The sequence below is a fragment of the Notothenia rossii genome (assembly GCF_949606895.1).
Source record: "Notothenia rossii genome assembly, chromosome: 8".
In the NCBI taxonomy this organism is placed as follows: domain Eukaryota; kingdom Metazoa; phylum Chordata; class Actinopteri; order Perciformes; family Nototheniidae; genus Notothenia; species Notothenia rossii.
Genome location: NC_136906.1, coordinates 58,752,966 through 58,773,320, shown reverse-complemented (window position 1 = coordinate 58,773,320; position 20,355 = coordinate 58,752,966). Strand labels below are relative to the sequence as shown.

General features: G+C 42.8%; 1 protein-coding gene across 2 annotated transcripts in view; it reads right to left on the bottom strand.

Moving 5' to 3' along the window:
• Positions 1-10,782, bottom strand: part of LOC307014682 (forkhead box protein N3-like) — a 73,474-nt gene extending 62,692 nt beyond the window's left edge. Inside the window, exon 1 of one of the 2 annotated variants that reach the window (XM_079642753.1) lies at positions 10,403-10,782. The gene's annotated coding sequence lies outside the window, so the exon portion shown is untranslated. Of the gene's footprint in view, positions 1-10,059; positions 10,210-10,402 lie in introns of those variants that run through there. The other variant, XM_079642755.1, reaches the window with a different exon arrangement.
• Positions 10,783-20,355: the final 9,573 nt, after the last annotated feature.

Sequence of the window (20,355 nt, the reverse complement as noted above, 5' to 3'; positions counted from 1 at the left end):
CACACACACACACACACACACACACACACACACAGAAATCACAGCTGTTCTCAGTTGCTATGCGGCAAGTCGCGCCATCGTCTCAGATAACACACACACGCACAAGGGTGCGAGACGGGGACAGTAACACCACACTTGGCAGGGTCGGAAGGTCACAGGGGTATTGTGACAAAGTTGCCTAGCAACAAACACAGGGCACATATAGTTCCCAGGGTGATCTCCCATGTGAACCCCTGACCAGATCTGAATGTGGTTATGATGGATGCGGTGACAGGCCATGATTATTTCGCACCCGGCTCTTAACGTTAGCACAGAAATGTGTTTGAATCTGCTGGTGCATCATTATAGACTGCGATCCATCTTCAGCTATTGTTAGCACTCCGCACTTAGGAGGTTAGCATGGTCAGTTGCATCTAAAAAAAAAATCAACATATAGTCACTTTTTTAGGCCACATTCTCACTTTTAAGCAAGTTCAGTTTGTTTGCAACCGGTAATGCCGTTAACTGTTTATTATGTTGACCCTTGAGGCTTACCATACCCCTTGCTCTACTGTAACCCTGTACAGCACACCCCTGCAGACAACATTAATACAGTAACAGGAAAGTGACGTTGAATGCAACTTACTAAAGTGTGTTTCCTCAGGACTGCAGTCAGCGCAGCGCATCTGTGTGCTGAATTCTTTATAGGTTATCACAGGAACAAGGCTCCAGTCCTCCCTACCTCCATCCCACAGAGTACGGTGGTGTTCAGAAGCACAAACAGGGAGCTGGGAAGAAGATTGGGTTCTGCGAAAGCTGAATCACAATCGTTTTTTGGTAAAAGAGCACTTATCCAAGGCTGCGTTCAGACTGACATTTATTTAAATAAAGCCAGTTTTTCACCTCAGCAGGGGGCCAACGCAGGGGGTTTGAGCTGTAAAGTTTAACTAGACTCAACCTTTGGTGCAGCGTAACGTCATCCAGCAAGGCCCTGCGGTGGCCAATCCGACGCATGGAAGCACAACATCCTGGTGGTTGACTTTGTATCGCGGGGCTTTCTATGGTTCACCTTCCGATTTCTGCAACTAAAGATAAAATAATTGCTGCCATGATGACTTTCCACAGTTGTTAAATCATATCTGTGAGTGCTACAAACTGCTGGGCTGGGATCTGATAAACCTTTACATGCATTCATCTTTAATTCCAGCTGATTTCTCAGTGGTGCATTAAAAAACGCACCAACGCAGCCCCCTGCGCGTTTTACACAGCAGGCGTGCTTTTATTCCGAATCCATGCTAAGTTGTAAATTCCGCCTGCGACTGATTTGCGCCCTGACACCACCATACTGCACTCTTTTTAATCATTTGCCAAAAGTAATTAAGTCTTTGGGTTTGATAAGAAATAGAAATAGAAATGCAGAACTTGCAGCAGTTTATTGTCTGCTGGAGGGGACAATATACCAATTTATATAGTCATGGGGAGTCCTGTTAGAGATGTGGGTTATTTAATGGACAAACATTTATTCTCTGACTTTTATTTAGTAACTTGATCATTATTTAAGGTTTTTTTTTTTATTGTTTTGTTGCTTTAATGTTGAAGGCAGTTTCAGACAGAAGGTGAAATTGTATTTAATGGTAGACAGGTGGAGGAAAGGCATTTGTTTTTATAACGGGGCAAGCCAGGGGAAAAGGGAGACGTACAAAAAGCCATTGTTCTTTGTATTGTATTGTATTGTGTTGTCGAAACTTAAGACAATAAACCGCCCTGGATTATATCCCTGCCTAAGATTTGCTACTTGGTAGCAGTTTGATTTTGAGTTTTTTTCTGAGGACAATTAGCCGCAACAAGTAGCCCTGGAAAACTGGGGATGTTTCAAGTCGATCTTGAGGATTGGTATCAAGTCTGATCCAGGCACATTTTAATGGGCAAATCAAAGCTGGTCCAAATCCGATTCTACCTTTCTTTATCAAACTTTACTGAGTTTTGTCCACCTCAGCTTGCTAGTGCTGCAAAGCCCTAATGACAACCAGGCTCTGGAAGTGTTTCTCCGATATGAGAGGAATTAGAATGTGTTAATGCCAAAAAAAGATTTGGTCACACCAGTGGTTGACTCAGTTCTGACACCCAGGTTGGCAAAAACGTAGATTTGCCGAGATCCAATGGCAACAGATATGTTATTATTAGAAGTGTTTAGTTAGTTCACTTTTGCAGCCATCAATATGCTAAAATCATAGCTGTAATAAGTTACTTTTATATACAAGCGTAGTTTCCCTGGTCTATTGGTGTGTGTGTACACACACACACACACACACACACACACACACACACACACACACACACACACACACACACACACACACACACACACACACACACACACACACACACACACACACACACACACACACACACACACACACACACACACACACACACACACACACACACACACACACACACACACACACACACACACACACACACACACACACACACACTATTTCCTATAAAAGAGTAAAAATAATGAAGTTCCCTGTTTCGGCATTACTCGCAACAAAGTGCTGTGCGCACTAAAAACCATCATAAAATCAATAAAATACATTTTTACAAATCGAGTTAAAAACTGTGGCCTCCGTTTTTACCTTACTGCCTCCTTTACTTATTGATGTCACATGTCAGCCCCTGTGCCTCCTCCATCTTTGCCGTCTCTTTCCACTGTGTGCAGTGGAACAAAGCAGCGATGGCAGAGAAACTTATCTTTAAAAAGAAACTGCACAGTGTTGTGGAATCATTTGGTAAACTGTCACAGAGAGCGAATCCTATCTCGGAGAATGCCACTCACACACACACTAAAACACACACACAAGCTTACGAGCACACCCACGCACGCACAGACACACCAGGACTTTGGTGTTTACATCATATGGGAAGGTATTTTTTCCCCTCGCATTGCCAGAGAACAGGCCCACGCATGGACACACAGACGCTGACTAAGGCCCTAGGACTCCTGGGGGGTGGGGCGGAGTGCAGGGGCTTGTGCATGTGTTTGTGCATTTGTATAGAATTACTGTAGTTGATCTATGTCCAACTCCTACTTGTTGAAGTCAAGCTCGGACTTTGTTATCACAGCCAGGCAAGGTTTTTTTTGGGGGGGGGGGGGGGGGGGGGGTGATGTGCTCGACTGTGTTTGCATGTGTGAGTGTATTTGTCTGTCTATAGGGCTGGGAAATATATTCATATTATAGAGTGGCACAGTGCATTTTTGTTAGCTAACCCGGTTAGCATCACACGGAGTCGCTCGACAAAAAGCAATGGGATTTTTCCAAAGGTTTAAGAATATTCCATCCCACATTTATGATACTTACAAGTTTTTCCACATGTTAACACCACTTTTAGACTTTTTTTTTGCATTAATGCATTTGCCAGATGTAAAAGCTAACGTTGGTCTATAAACACTCTACATCACTGTCGCATTGCTGTCGTATGACACAGCGTGAAAATCCTTGTGTTAACCACAGATCTTATTTCAGCCATTCAAACAAACTAGGTTTAAAACACAGTTGACTTCATTACGAGGGAACCAAATGTGTCTGGGTTTTAGGACTTATTCCTGCACCACTCTTTATTGATAATATTACATAGCTGTCTTTTCCGGGTATTAAAAGGCCTCATTACATTACATCTAGCTGTTGTGTTATTTGCTAAACACAATACTTTTACCCACTTAGCCATTGTAACATGGTAATATCAATAACATTGCAATGCTTGATTTTTCCAATATTTCCCAGAACATTTAAATAAATGTATAGACTGTTTCAAACTGTCACTGACGGCTCCTCTTAAAAAGGGCCGGTAAAGAGCCTGAAATTGACGTTCATTGAAAAGTTTTATCTCCTTTCAATTCAGAATATTGTAGATGGTTTCCATACCCATGTTATTATCCAATAAAGTTAGGCATGACAAGAAATGAATAACTCCCCTTTATGTTATCTTCGCAGCCATCTTAAGAGAAAGTGAGCCTTGGGGGACAATTAAAATGAAATTCTTTTGACTTTGACAGTGCAGCTGAAACACACCTGGCTGAGATCTGCACTGTACTGAGTGCACTTCTGTAGTTTGTACAGCAACTATGATTTATTTGCGTTGTCGTCGTATGTGTGGTTTGTTTTTGTCTTTTGTTATTATTTATGCATGTGTGTGTTTGTTGTGCAGTGGTATCAAATCATCCTGTGTGGTTAGTGGAATGTACCGAGGACCGTTTGTGGTTTGGTGTAAGCTGACGAGCTAATGCTAATCAGTTTATTCGAAGGAATACGCATATAGTGTGTGTAATGTGTGTTTATATTATTTGTTTGTGTGTTGCTCCATTCATAAACTGCTAAGTCACTGTTTGGTGTGATTTCCTTACAGTTTGGGGTGTGAGGTTAGAGATGGGAAGAAAAAAGGGCCGGCAGAGAGACAAAGAGTGTTTGTACGTCTTTGAGTGTGTTAAAAGCTCCCATCCAACATTAGGTAGCGGATGTTCAGCCACAACACTTGGGGAACACAACAGGCGGCCTATTCAACCCAAGATGCAAATAGAGCACTCTTCCTCAGTGCTTCGCTCAAACGGCGTGCTAAAAACAGATATTTTCTGTGGAGAGCCGAAGAAGGCAAACCAGCAAATCATTCCTCATTCTCCATGACGCTGTGTTTTCTCTTGCTAAAATAAGAACTGGCACGTACAGTATGTGAGGAGACGACCCAGAATCATCTCGTTCTCCTTTCATTCACTGCCTGCCTGCGATTGTTGGCGAGCATCGGGATTGAGAATCAACAAAGGTCAGACATTCGCAGACGGAGGGCAGAAGGGCGATGGAGTTTCCAATTTGCGTGACGGTGGGATATCGTTTCAAATATAACCCCCTCTCGGGGGGCCGCAACAGGCTGCAACAATGTCTGTGAATCTTTCAAATGTCTCATGTTGCTAAAAAAAACACAAACAGCACAATAAATATCTACTGTGAAGTCTTTCCACTTTAAGGGAAAGAAAGAAGGGGGAGGAGCAAACACATTATATAAATCAGACAGAACCTGAGGACACACACACACACACACACACACACACACACACACACACACACACACACACACACACAGAGACACACAGAGACACACAGAGACACACACACACAATGACATCACTGTAGCTAGCCAGAAAGACAGCAGAGTCAGAGAGAGCCAAGCTGACGTCACCCCATTCGCTCAATGTCAATTACGTAATCAAGGGGTCCAACGCCTGCAGGACGGGCATGCTTTGTGTGGTTTGTTTTGTGTGTGTGTGATCGCATGCGGGGCAAGAACACATAATTGCAATCTCATGTGCGAGAGGAGACATAAAATGCGGCATGCTGATGACATCATTAGCGGGAGGCGGTGACATGGCGAGAGTGTTTGGGGAGAAGAGGAGGAGACGGAGCGCTGCAAACAGAGGAGTTACGCAACACAAATCAAACTCAACAGACTAGAAAGGGCCTTTTTTTGCCTTTTCTCCGTGTGTGTACAGCGTATACACAGTGTGTGTGTTAAGTGACTTTCCACTCGCACTTTTACTTGAGGCGAGGAGTGCATTAAAAACACACAAGCACTCAAGCACACTGCACTGAAATCCACACACACATACATACATATACATACAGCCTCTCTCCACCCCTCTACTTATAAACAAAGCTTCCTAAGGACAGGAAATCCTTCCACCCACGTTCCTGTGTTGCTCGGCAACCAGAGCAGCGTCACAGTGTGCATGTCTCCACCGCTGAAGACAACACACGAAGACGGAGACACGCAGAAACAGCAACTCCTTGAACTCCTTTGAAATGTACAGATAGCCACGCCAAAGTAAAAAAAAATACTAATACTCGACACAGCTGCCCTCCCATTCGTCAGCTATGGACCTAAACCAAACATGACATCACTCCTTGTAAATATAAAACCCTTTTCCCCTCCGTTTATTAAGTCTATTTTTACACCCGCTGACGTCTTTCCATATTGCTACTCTGTATGTGTATTTGTGTGAACGTGTGAGAATGCGCGCAGCAATAGCTCAGCATGAATCAGTACAGAGAGGCTAATTGAGCCGAGGTGCCCATCACTGTGGACAATGAATCCATTCTGAATCAGCAGGAGGCCTATTGAAGACAATTATAACCTAAGCCATTTTGGCCACTCAGGCTGGCTGTGTTGTCACTGCTATTTAAAACCTCGCTTTTAATTCTTCGGTTCTTTTAACATATGAACCAGCACATGAAAGGCGAAGGTCATCTAAGAAGAGATGGAAAATAAATAATCAACTACTGCAAACTCAGTAATCCGCTTGTCTAATTTTGGGAAACCAAACAGAAAGTGGCACAAAATGTGTAAAACAGCATGATCTGGGTCCAAAAGTCACTCTCTGTTACAGCTGGTAAGTAACCCTAACCCTAAAGACATCATATACCTCATTCACACCAACGGTGTTTCAGGGCCGGTTCGGAGCTGGAGCTTGAAAAGCAACAGGTTTTCCTTTTCGCACCACAGCGGAGCAGCCTCTTAGCTCCGGAATCCGGTTCGTTTCAAGCACCAAAGAATTGTCCGGCTAGAGCAAAAGCACCGCATACGTCACGCTTACGTCGAGGCGGGGGTAGGGGCAGGGGCGGGATCAACTCCTGAATAACAACAAAAAGCGCACGTTTTATCCAGTTTGTACACAACGATGGAGAAACTTAACAAGCAGCAGTGGTCCACTGAAGAGACCAGCTACCTACTGGGAATCGCAAACGGTTACGTCATGACGCAAACGATGACGCAGCACCAGTCGGACTCTGAGCAGTGTGAAAAGAGCCGGAGCTAAACCGAAGAACCGGTTCTGAACTTCAAAAGCTCTAGCAGGGAACTTGAACCGGAGTTGCGTTGGTGTGAATGAGGTATTAGTCTATTTGTGTTGCCTATTCTTCAAATGTCAGTTCAGCTTACTGTAAATATTTAGAAAGTCAACACAGGTCACACATAATTTAAAAAAGTGAGCAATTAAAAAATGGGTATGTTAGGGCGTTGATGGTCCCTTAATGCAGCTCACGAAGGGGTTAAATGTTGGAAATTTTAGAGCCATAGTTAAATCAATTTGATTTGGGACAATTTGGTTAAGATGCATTAGCTGTTAAAAGAAATGTCACAAATAAAAAAAAGCCTCCTGGAGTCTTAGTGGGTAAAGATGCATAGAACCGCAACGGCATTTGTTCAATTGCAGCAGTTGTTCTCCTAAACCCCTGACTTACAAAGCATGAACTACAAAGTAAGGGTCACATGGGGGTAACCATGCCAAACTACCGCTAACGAGCTAACCAGATAGCATGTTTATTGCTGAATCACTATTATTGGTAGACTGGTTCCAGACCTCCCGATTGGTTCATAAATTCAAAAAGGTCTGTTGTTGTTCGGTCCACCTATCAGAGCTTTGTATTCTTTATTTAACTTATCATTATGAAGTAAATGTTCAGCGCTGTAGAGTAATGACGCCATTAGCATTTTTCTTTAAGACATGATCTATCTTCGCAATTCTGTCGGACATAATGTACGATATCTCGGGGAAATTAAGGCTTGATTTATGGTACGAAGGTACCATAATGCAAAGTGCGCCAACCATTGCTCAAGCTAAACAGGAAGAGGTTATGTTATTGTTGTTCCTTGTAGCAATTGGTAGCATTGACCAGTTACCAAATCCCCAGTAGTGGATATGGTTAGATGTAAACTGTCATCCCCTGTGCAGTTTTGTCCACTCCTTAAAAAAATAAAAGTAGATAGTCTAAATAAGTCCAAACAAGTTGCTTTATTTGTCACAGCTACCATCAGCACTAACTTTAATACCAATTAGAAATGTGAGGGAGGGAAAAATGAAAAGTTAGACAAGACTTTCAAATTAGTTATCTATATTATTTAGTGGCCATGGGAAATAAACCCATGGCAACATTATCGGCAGCACCATGAGGTACTAACAGAATATGAATCAGTGGATGCATCTTGACATCGCTGCGGCTTTGGTAAACAACTTATTGAACTATTTGACCATATATACAAATTAACAACACGATGAAGCTTTTAGCAGTGACATGCCAAGATACAAAACTCTTTGTCCTCTTTTCAGTGAGTAAACAATCCACAAAGGCCAAAGCGTAGGTGCTCGTCTATAAAAGGAAACGAAGATATTTGCATCTCTTTTGCTGATAAGGTGCACTTCTGTAGTGTTTACTTCTTAGAACTACATGAAGTCTGGCGGTACACTTTTTTTTCCTGACTTTGTAGGGCTGCTCGATTATGGCAAAAATCATAATCTCGATTATTTGGGTCAATAACTGTAATTGCGATTATGAATTGACTTTGAAAATATCCATTTATTGGAGAGAAAAAAATGTCAACAGTATGTTTTTAACAGTTGATTACCCTGAACGTTAAGTATAATTCAACTGAAAAACCCCCCCAAAAAAATATTATTTAAAAATCAATTACAAAAAAGGAATAATAATAATAAAAAAATAATCGTTTTATTTCGATTACGTTGTTTTCGTAATCGTTGCAAGCCATAATCGCGATTAAAATACGATTAATTGAGCAGCCCTATGACTGTGCATGTTCTGCCATATGGCTCCTGGGGCCACAGCTGACCAGAGCACAGCAGTGGGTCATCGTGTAGCTCCAGGCACGGCTAATACAATCAGAACTATTTAAAAAAAGAGGCGCTTTAGAGTATTTACGCTGAATAAATCATGCGCTGGCGTCTGTGCTTTTATTCAAAACACAGACTGTTCAATGCATTCACACATGAATCATCCATTATGGACTGTTTGGGTTGTGTTCAGGGAATCCGACTAACAACAGTTGTTCCGAGCGCACTAACCCATCCATACCAATTATCTGTGTCCAGGGTGGAGTCTGAATTCAATATTCAATTTACACAATTCAATCTCACATCAGAGCCTCAAAGCTGGAATAAGAAGTGGCGTCTATGGGGCCGGACAAAAACAGAGCGGGGTCCTCGGAGAATCACAACTGTCTCCAAAGTGAAAAAGAAGCGGGCTAACTGAACGCCAAACCACAGGGGTGTCCATTGAGAGACAGGGAGAGGTGGAGGGGCGAGAACTCCATTGAGCGCAGCCATGGGGGGTCAACATGTGAATGAACGTTTGGCATGGAGGTGAATTATGAATGAGCAGCACTCTGAGCGCTCCTGGAGAGAGCCCCCGTCTCCTCCACTTCCCTCCCATCTCTCCTCCTCCTTCCTGTCCTAAAAACCTCCATCTTCCTCTCTTCCGTCTCGGTTTCATCCCTCGCTACTGAATTGATCTCCTCATCTGCCTTATTCTCCGTCATCTGATCGCTCGTCCTCCCTACAGCCTCCCCCCTTTACTTAACCCTTCTTCATCTCCAGACCAGGAGGAAGGGCAGAGGTAGACACACACGCCGTCTGTCTGAAGAGACGACAGAACATTTGTTTCCCTGCACATACATATTTACACAGCCTCAGATGGCTACACACACATTTTTGAGACACACACACGGGAGCAAAATATAATATAGAAGCAAACAGTCCTGCACGTGCAAAGGCCGCCGCATGCATTAAGTGAAAGGCTCTCAGGCACTGACACACACATTTCTCCCAGCTGTTATGCTGGCCACATAGTGTGTGTGTGTGTGTGTGTGTGTGTGTGTGTGTGTGTGTGTGTGTGTGTGTGTGTGTGTGTGTGTGTGTGTGTGTGTGTGTGTGTGTAATCCAATGTGCTGCTGCTCAGCCTGTGCCACGCTCTCTCCTCTGTTGCTGTGCGTCTGATCAGATCTGCCTCCCCTCAACCTGTTTGCCGTATATGGCACACATGCACGCGCACCCTTACACACATATATCACACACACAAGGAGCTGCTACTACGTATCAAGCCTCATTCAGTGTCAACCAGGAACACAGAAAATCCACTCTGTGCTGCTGAAGCAACCTCCAACCAGAAATTGTGTCAGAAAACTCTGCTCACACACACACAGTGGAGGAAAAATGGGACTTAACTTCAAGTAGCCTACCTAAGAAGTGTGTGAGTGTGTGCTGGAATGGGATCAGTGTGTTCCTTAAAAAGTATCCACTCCTTTAGATCCCTTCACTCCAGTTCACAGCGGTCAGCTCGGCTCGCTTACACACTTTGGTCCCCTTTATAGCTGGTGGAAAAACAACCCGAAAAACTCTCACAAATGTATTTTTAGGCTAAACAGACACTTAGCCACACACATTTTTGCCCAGCCCTCACACAGACACACACCTCCACTCTCCCCTTTAAGTGCAGAGCCAAGGAGCACGTGTCAACACCCCGCACACACACCTTCTCCAGACCCTGCATACGATACAGCCAAGAAAGACCCATAAAGTCACCTTAGGATCTTTCTGTGTTCCAGACGAGCCCCTTCTTCACTGTCTTCCTCTCCTCTGTCAGACTTCTCTCCTCCTCTCCTTCCGTCCTTCCTTCCTTCTTTCCGTCCGTCCGTCCTCTTTTCTCTCTTTCCCTATGTTTCGTCTCGGTTCTCGGTCAGTTCCCAGCGTTTCTCCCGAGCCCCTCCATATCCGCCCCGCCAGTCGTTTCTACCACCGAGCGAGCGTACCTTCACACACAAACACACACGCGCACACACACACGAGCCGCTGCGTTCCTATAGTCTCTCCCTCTGTTTATCCCCTCTCTCCCCTCTGTCGGAGAAGAGCTCGCAGAGTGTGTGTGAGTGCGTGTTTGTGTATGCTTGTGTGCGGGGACGTGTGTGTTTCTGTGCTCTGCCTTGCCCCGCCAGCAGCAGAGAGACGACTTCCCCCGGAGCCCGCCCCGGGTCCTAGCTCCGGTCAGGTTCACTGAAAGAATGCCATTGTGTATGGAAGGTATAAACAAAGATCGTCTATGATTTTGACAACACGATGCACACATTTTTGGACTTATTTTGCATCTTTGATTTTGTTCCTATAACCTTATCATACCAACAAGCTTTACATATATTATAATTATAATAAATACATTACACAATACTGTTAACATGGCTGTACAATTTAAAATTGAATTGAAGAGAAAAAAAGGGGCTGTTCATTTCATATTTAGAAATAATAGCCTACAAAATATTTGAAGAAGAGACTACACACACACACACACACACACACACACACACACACACACACACACACACACACACACACACACACACACACACACACACACACACACACACACACACACACACACACACACACAGACACACACACACACACACACAACAATATAGGCAATTAAGAGAATAAATGAATAAAATCACACAAAAAGCGTTGGCCTTATGTGTAATAATTGTTGTGTCAGTGCAGGAAAAATAAACATCAAAAGCATATAACTTTCCAGACACCACAAACATAATTAGCAAAATGCAAACAGGCACATATTTGCAGGCCATCTGCAGAAACAGATAGATAAATGAGCAGTGCCATGAATAACTGCTGTTCAACCCCATCTACGGCTCATTTAGAGCAGTTAACATCCAAAAGGTAAAATGTAGGTTTTCATCAGTAAGTTGTTTTGAGTCTATACCAGAGTGGTCGCTATGGCAACAGCAGGGCAGTAGCTGAGGCAGAGAGCCATGCAAGGGTGCAGGAGCCATTACAGGACGGAGGATGGAGGGGACATGCCCTCTGCATATGATCACGTCTGTAAGACCTGATTTGTTCATATAATAAAGCACTATTTTCACGTTGTCTGTGTATGCCAGAGCCTAGTCAAGCCTTTTCAAACCTCTTCCTTTATATTGTGTGTGCAAATCCATCTCAGGTCCTTCCACCCTTACACACACATATTATCCCCCCTCTTCCACTTTCAAAAATGTTTCCAAACATTAAGCATTTATGTGTGAAAAAAACAAGACTGCAAATGTGAGCAATGGCATACAGCTCTTGTATTTTGAATCGAGTGAGTCATCCTCTCAAACGTACATGATCTTTGGTGCAGCTACCTTCTTCCTCATCTCCCTGCACCTCCCTCTCTTTTCTCCCTCCAAGCGTCATCAGGTTGCCATAGCAACGGTCCGCCTATGGGAGACAGAGATCAGATCATTATGGACCATGGGATCCAGAAACTGAAGGACATGATTTTTATTTATTTTTCTGCAAACACAGGAAGTGGGAACCCTTAAAAGGGAAGCTTGAACTCATTCTTCGTTAAACACCCAGAGTAGCACTGCATGGCTTTGCAGAGGGAAGTTTTGCTGGGTGCTGTTTGGGGTGAAAAATTAGCTCTGGTAATCCATTTAAACCCTTCAAAAATACAAGTAATGCCTTTCTAGAATCCCGGCACGTTGCTAAAAATAAACCACATTTAATTAGATATGCAAATGAAGTGTTTCAAGATGTAAACATGTTGCCCCAAGTAAACCAGAACTTGCTCGCACACTTCTGAATTAATGGATCTGACAGACGTGGCAGTGATCGGCCTACTGAAAGCCCACAGTCAGGAAATCCAAATGGGCTCTCGTTTTATTTATGGGTGGGGAAATCGAAGTGGGAAAAGTGCATTGCAGCATGTTCAAGTTGAGAGATGGAAGCATAAAATACACCAAGGAAAGTGTTTTGTTTGATAAAGATCAAAGAGAATTTTTGGTAGAAAGAAGTGTGAATCCAGTCTGCCTCTCCTTGCCCCTATTATTAGTGGGAGGCCTTTCCCCACCTTTCTGTTCGTTGTGTGTGTGTGTGTGTGTGTGTGTGTGTGTGTGTGTGTGTGTGTGTGTGTGTGTGTGTGTGTGTGTGTGTGTGTGTGTGTGTGTGTGTGTTGCACTGAGAGCCTAGAGGGCTGCATTAAGCTGAAGTGACAGTGGGGATCTTTAAGATGACTCCCAAAGTGATCTTATCTCTGAGCCTCAAAAAACGGCCAAGAAGAGGAGAGGAGAGGAAGAAATGACAAGATATGATAGGAGAGGAGACATGAAAGCTAACGAGGTTAGCAAGCAAGGAAGTGTCCAGTTAGCAAGGTAAGATTAAGCCCCGATATATGTGATGCTCCTTACAGTACAAAAGTAAAATGGAATTGGCTTAGCTGTTTATCTGCAGAAAATCAAGGTAAAGTGTTCCAAGATGTTGCAAATTTGGCTGGGTTTTTTCGAGTGAAGAGTTGGGAATCAAATCCAGGCGAACAGAATGAGCGATAGACATTTACATCTGGTATAAACATGAAATCTGTACCTTAGTTATCTTAATAACAAAATCTGATCATTGGTCGTTGCATGTACGTCTGCTATTAAAAAGTGTGGTAATGTTCTTGTTAATGCCATCATGCCCACATTTTGATTGGGAACTCATTATCATATGCACAACAGTTTCAGCGAAGCAGTCGTTGGCAATGGAAATCATGGCTCCCTCCAACAATGCTCATTAAATATGTATTAAAATGAAAATCACACAAGTAAAGCAGTATGGAAATCCAAGACATTAAATAGTGCAACTTACAGTCAGTACATTAGTTAGGTGGGGCCGTCGCACTAGTTGACAAACACAATGGGTTTTCGGGCAGATTTGTTTTGGAAAGGCCCTAAAAATGACTTTGTATCAACTTTTTCAAAGCTTTAGGGAAGTGGCCACATTTGTTAGAGTGTATTTAAACCAGACCAGGCCAAGAACACATTCACACATCCAGATGTCTGACACAAACTATAGCATTTCATCAGGACTCTGACATGAGTTTGGACATGAACCTGAACTTGCCTGATTTTAACTAAAGGATTTTGGCTAGTATTTTGGAAATGTTATGCAAGGTTAGAATGAACGCCATCCTATGGTTTCACATTAATGTGTAGAGTTTTTAGCTGAGGTGTGACCAGGAACATTTGATAGGAAAACCTTTAGATCCTAGAGCTGTGCAGTGATGACTTATTTTTAATGGGGCTAGAAAGTTAGCATAGCAAGTGCTCCCCTGACAAAAGCAATGTGGCTTTTGGAATATTGCAGAAAATAAGATATTTGGCAAATGTTTATGATATCACACATTTTGTTAATCAGGATAATCTCCACATATTAACACCACTCGATGATTTTTGAAGCGTGAATGCAATCACCAGAAGTAAATGACTTAATTTCACCACCGCTAAGCTAAATACAGACTCGTGTTTGGTGGGATGAAGTTTAGTTGTCTCATTTAGCAACTGCTGTCCTATGACACATAGAAGGATAACACGTTCAAGTAGTAGGGTATTTACTGACGTGTATTACATCATAGAACAAAACGTAAAATTATGTTATGCTCGTGTTAACCTCAGACTTTATTTCAGACATCCAATCAAAACAAGTTCAAATAACCATTGACTTCAAGACGAGGGAACCAGGAGCAGCAAATGCTGACTCTTTAACAGAATTTGGAACTCATTCCTGCACCACTCTATTTTGGAAGAAGACAGCACGACAAGAATACGTACCTAAAAGAGGAGCACCAGTCAAATTAAATATTGAAAAGCAATGCTAAAAAAACTGTATTGAAACATGACATTTCTGTTTGTTCCATGCATTCATTTATTATAAGTGCGGAACATCAGAGATGTATGGAGCGTTGAGGAGACTGTTCATATATGTTTTCTCTCTCTTTAGTTGAGCTGAAGCGTCATTGGATGTTCGAATCACATGCTTGATGTGTTTAATCATTTTGATCACTTAAACTGCTTCCATTGTGTTTTGCTTTTATCAATATAACAAATATTTCACCTTAGGAAAGCTTAACATTTTTTGACTGAACTTCTGGGTTTTCCATGCAGGTTTTTTTATTCACATATAGAAAATGCAGATAAAAGCAGATGCATGGAAAAGCACATAATGTATTTTCTGAACAATATTAACTCTATCAGTCATGGGGTTTGTATGACAAATAACTTTTCCCCTGCATTCAAATAACACTTACATGACCACAGTTTTATTTGTTGGATGTTACCAGGATCCAGCTGGACAACACATGCTTAAAGGTGACCTATCATGCAAAATGCACTTTTGTACGTCTTTTATACATGAATATGTGTCCCCGGTGTTCCAGGGAACTCACCAAGTGTCAGAAAACACAACCCTCTCTATTTTCCTCCATACCCAAATCTCTTAAAAAGGGGCTGCAACGGATCTGATACAGACTGAGCCAGATTTGAACACTTCTATGACGTCACAAAAGTGGCGCTACGGCTATTGGGCCAACTCCATCAATCAGGAGGAGACAGCCACGGACATTGCCGTTCGAAAGCGCTGGAGACGCCGTAGTACATATGCCAGGCCTGCAGATGGTGCTGTTCTCACAGAATCAGCCCATGCAAAGACAGTGTTAAATTGAGCGAAATGAGGAATGGCTAAAATGCATGATCTGTTTGGTATTTTGAAAAATAAAAAGTATAAATATGCCTTATATAGGTATGGTCCTACACTATATTATTCAAATATAGCATGATAGGTCCACTTTAAACAAACAAATTGCAGTGGTCATTCTGGTGGGATTAACAGTTAGATTAACGCTAATGGTAACAGGGTGAAACTGGGTAAAATGCTGAATCTAACATTCACATTCACATATAATATGCACTTACTTTAAGTACTCTGACGCAGACACGCATACAGCTCAGAGAAAGTGAGCGGCCTGGGAGGCGTCCACCCATTCATGATCCTTCATTCTTTAAATGGGGCTGCCATCTTGGCCTGTCTACCCGGAGGCCTCAGCCGGGCGGAGGGGTGGGTCAGCAATCATGTGTGTGACATGAAACAGGCAGGCGTATTGGCTGTCAATCAAACAGCCTCTTTATTTCCTCTCCTCCATGTGCGTTTCTCCGGCTTATCATTGTCTCTTTTTTTCTCACCCCGGATCTCCCTCAAGTCTGACAAGCAAAAAAGATTTTCACTTACTTCAGAGAGGGAAAATAAGTGAGAGCCGGGTGTTAGCGTCTTCCTTTTACCATTCCCTCTCTTCCTCACACACACATACACACATACTCTCTTTGTCTCGTATGTATGAAAGACAGCTCGCAGGAGTTTGTCATTGTAACACTTTAGTGGATATGTTTTTAGATCATCCCTTACACTTTTTCTGCAGACAGGCAGACACATAACATTTCTCAGAAGACTCAGGAGAGAGATAGGGGAAGTTGTATAGTCTCTCCTTCCGAATGGAGCTGAGTGCTCCACGCGGATCGATAGTAATCCTCGATGGGAGCCGTTTATTTTGGAATGTGTGTGAGGTCCAGTGGGTGACAGTGTCCACGTTCACACTCACACATGTGTGCAACATTATAAATCTTGCTGCAGCTGGAGTTGCACTGGCACACATAAACGCAACACGGCAGAGACAAACTGACACTAAAAGTTAATACACAACGACAAGAACACACTCAAACTCGCTCAGGGCCTGAAGAGCGAAGCCTCCTGTTGGGCTGGGCTCGCTTCTCTCCTCCACTGAGCAGGACTCACATGGCTCCAGGCTGGAGGAGAGGACCCAGTGTGTCTCAACAACGTCCCCTGCCAAGGTCTCTGTTTCTGGGGATGGCAGCTCTCAGCAGCTGGCTGGGCTGGAGCTCTCTTTACGCTCACTCCAAGCCACTGGCTGTCTTGTCTTGCCAGGAATTTATAATTCTACAATCACAGAGGAACTTTTTTTCCCGCCTCCCTGACTGATATAAGCAGGGATTACATTTTTAATAATTTAGATGGAGCTCTGTAATAAAAGATCGAGCTACACCAACATTTACAATGGCTTACATGTCATGGAGTAATTAAGTTATTTCAGTGGATGTGTTTGTAAGGGTGAAGTACATTTAACAAAAACATGAAATTGTATATTCCCTTTCATATAGGATTCACAATAATGGAACAGATGTGAACTTGAGCCACCAATACCCAATTATTTAATGCAGGGGTGTCCAAACTACGGCTGGGGGCCAACTGCGGCTCGTGGTCCATTTTGAATCGGCCCGCAGAAAATTCAAAAAGTATAATGGAACATGGCCCACACATGAAACCTGTGCTTGTCTTATATTGTACCTCTCAAATATATATATGTAGAAATATATTACACACTATTGATGTGATAATATGCCCAATTTTCAATACATTCAGTCAATTAAAGTAAAATATATATCTGAATTTATAAAAATAAATCTTAATATATGCAATCTGAGGCTTCTGTTTTAAGAGATTTGCAAACACTTTCTTAATATTCAAGTGTCAAGCAAAATGTGGATTTTACTAACAAATATCTTAACTCATGAGGCAATATACTGTACCTAACCTCTAGTGAGTGGCCCAGACCTTCGTATATTTTCCTGTATGTCGCCCTTGGTGAAAAAAGTTTGGACACCCCTGCTTTAATGCATTTGTGCAAGTAGACGTTTGGGACAAATATGGCAAACTGACAACCCTAAAACTTAAAAAGCCAATACCGAAAAACCGAATGAAGCTTCTTTGTTTCAACAATGTAAAGCTGCCTTCACATAATACACGTTTCGCTCTTTGCTCACAGCTAGCTTGGGCGCAGAGTAAAAACGTCTTGTTAAATGTTGTTTCTAAATTGCTAACTTGTGCTGCTTCATACAGCTGTCTTCTGATTGGCTGCTTGTTGAAAGATAAGAGGTAAACAAGGTCAAAACAAAAAATATTTGAACTTCGAGCGCAAATCTGCAACAGTTTGTGGTAGCGCCTAGTCTGGTGGCACTGCCCTATTCATAGGAATACAACGACAATGTCAGTGCAGAGCCGTTTAACCGCTGGTTATGAGAAAGCAGCTGAAGCCTGAAACTTAATTGTGTTATGTCTATCTGAAGATGCAGTGACGAGGGCTATTTAAGAGTAGAAGAGTGAGTCAGGAAAAGTCTGCTAGTCCTCAGGCACATTTATGTAGTGTAAAAAGACATAATGCTTATGCAACTAATGGTCACTATTGAGCTGAAAACCGTGTAACTCCATTGGGTCTTTTACCAATTAACACCCATTTTCTGAACATAAGAAATCACTGCAAATGGCTTTTACATTTTCAGAGAGGATGCAGCGTATGATTTGTATTGGGGTCCAATAATCACAGCAGACCCTCCGGAGGGTTTGTTTGGCAGCATGCTGTGAGGGCTTGTCAGGGCTTGCTGTTGGACTTTTTGGGGGATCAGTTTGGATCTCTGGGCAGAAACGTTTCCCTCAGAGGCAGGCAGGCCCACACACACACACACACACACACACACACACACACACACACACACACACACACACACACACACACACACACACACACACACACACACACACACACACACACACACACACACACACACACACACACACACACACACACACACACACACACACACACACACACACACACACACACACACACACACACACACACACACACACACACACACACACACACACACACGTGCTACGCCTGAGAGCGTTGCATTATCCGAGGCAATCTAGCAGCACCACGAATCCTGCTGCGGGCAAAGTGAGAGCAGTAAAAATGACCAAAAGCGGAAACACTGATCCATTTAGGAAAGACTTTTACACTGAATGAGTATTTCACAGTTCAAAGGCTTTTTTTTTTTTCAGGCTAATTTAACGCCGTACTGAATAAATTATCATTGTATTTCTAAGGCAAGGAACGTAATGGTAAGGTGTATATTGTATTACATTTTTTTTATGTTTAACCTTTTAGTCTACTTGCCAGCATTGTGAACCCGTAATTGTTGGGTTATCATTATGCCCTAATGGTTAAAAACTGGCTTGGCCGATTTGATCAATATTGGAGTGATTTTGAGGATTATTGAAGATGCTGAATCCCTTTCTGACATTTTCAGGATCCAAAATGGCAGTTTTAACCAAAAAGTGGCCATAATTCAACCCCCAGTTGGCAGATTTGACGGTAGAGATAGACGGGACGACAAGCGTAAATGGACCGCATGCTGGTTTCCAACCATATGTAAGGGGAGAATAATGGTGCAGTCAGGGCATCTGTTGGATGTTGCTCTACAGGCACATGGGACCTGACCACTCAACTATCCCTGGGCTTTGCAGCAGTCAGCAATCCAGACACATCCTCAGCAATACAGCCAGCGCAGTATGTGTACCTCCTTCAGTGCAGTATAATCACATCTTGTGACAACATCCCTGGCTCCTCAGGAGTCGATCTCCCCTCCTCAAATACCCTCACACCATAAGATAAAGACATTAGAGACCATGGGATTTGGAGAGAGTTAAGAATTGGGTCTAACAGTCTGTGATGCACAGTGATACCAGCGCGTGGCAGTTTGGGATCTCTCTCTAACAGATAACATCAGATGAGTACAGCGGAGCAGGCTGGAGCAAAGCTCAGCGTGTTGCTGAGCTGCTAAAGAGGATTGCTGTTGTTCCACCGTGATGCAAAAAAGGAAAAGCGTTTTGAAACAAAAAGAAACGGGCGAGGGAATCATCCACGAGACTTCACGTTGGACTGGGGAGGATCATATTGAGTGTTTGCCGGGAATAAACGACTGCAAATAACTTTGCCCCCAATCGGATTAGCATAGCATTGAAATAAAAAGGTCAAAAGGAAAATGCTTAAAGCCATACGTCTCCTCTGTGAATCTGTAAAGTAGCTTTTTCGTCCCTCACACTCTCCTCTGTCTTCCTCCTCCCTCACTCGCTGTCCCTGGGTGGGATGAGTCATCGAAGAGAGAGAAGAAAGGAAAGGAGAGGAGGTGTATTTGTGTGTACTGTATATGTGTGTGTGTGTGTGTGTGTGTGTGTGTGTGTGTGTGTGTGTGTGTGTGTGTGTGTGTGTGTGTGTGTGTGTGTGTGTGTGTGTGCGCATGTGTTGTGTCATTCCTCCTGAGGTGCTTTGCCCTTCACACTCCTTCACAGCTTCATGTCAACCTTGCTGCTAGAGTGTACATACGCAGCAAAGGTACACACAATTAAACACACAACTCTACTCAGATGCCATGATATACATTAAAGTCACGTTCGATTTTCTGGGGTAAAAACTTCCAAAATACATATTCTCTTACAGTTTTAAGGATGAAACCACCTACATTGTGACCACCTACATTAGTTCCTTGTAGACAATGAAGTCACCCACCAAGGTTTAACAGTTGCTATCCTTAACAAACAGACACGGTGCAATAGAATTACTTACTTTAACAACTTTTGAACCTAATTTTCACATTAAAAATGTTTAAATAAAGTGAGATTAAGTCATAGAGTAGCTTAATATTTAAAGGTCACTTACTTTATGTCCAAGCCACTATAGGCCTATTGTATGTTGAATTTTAGCATTTTAACTGGCCAATAACTGACCACGGGACAGTTAAAGGGACAGTTCACTAAAAAATCGA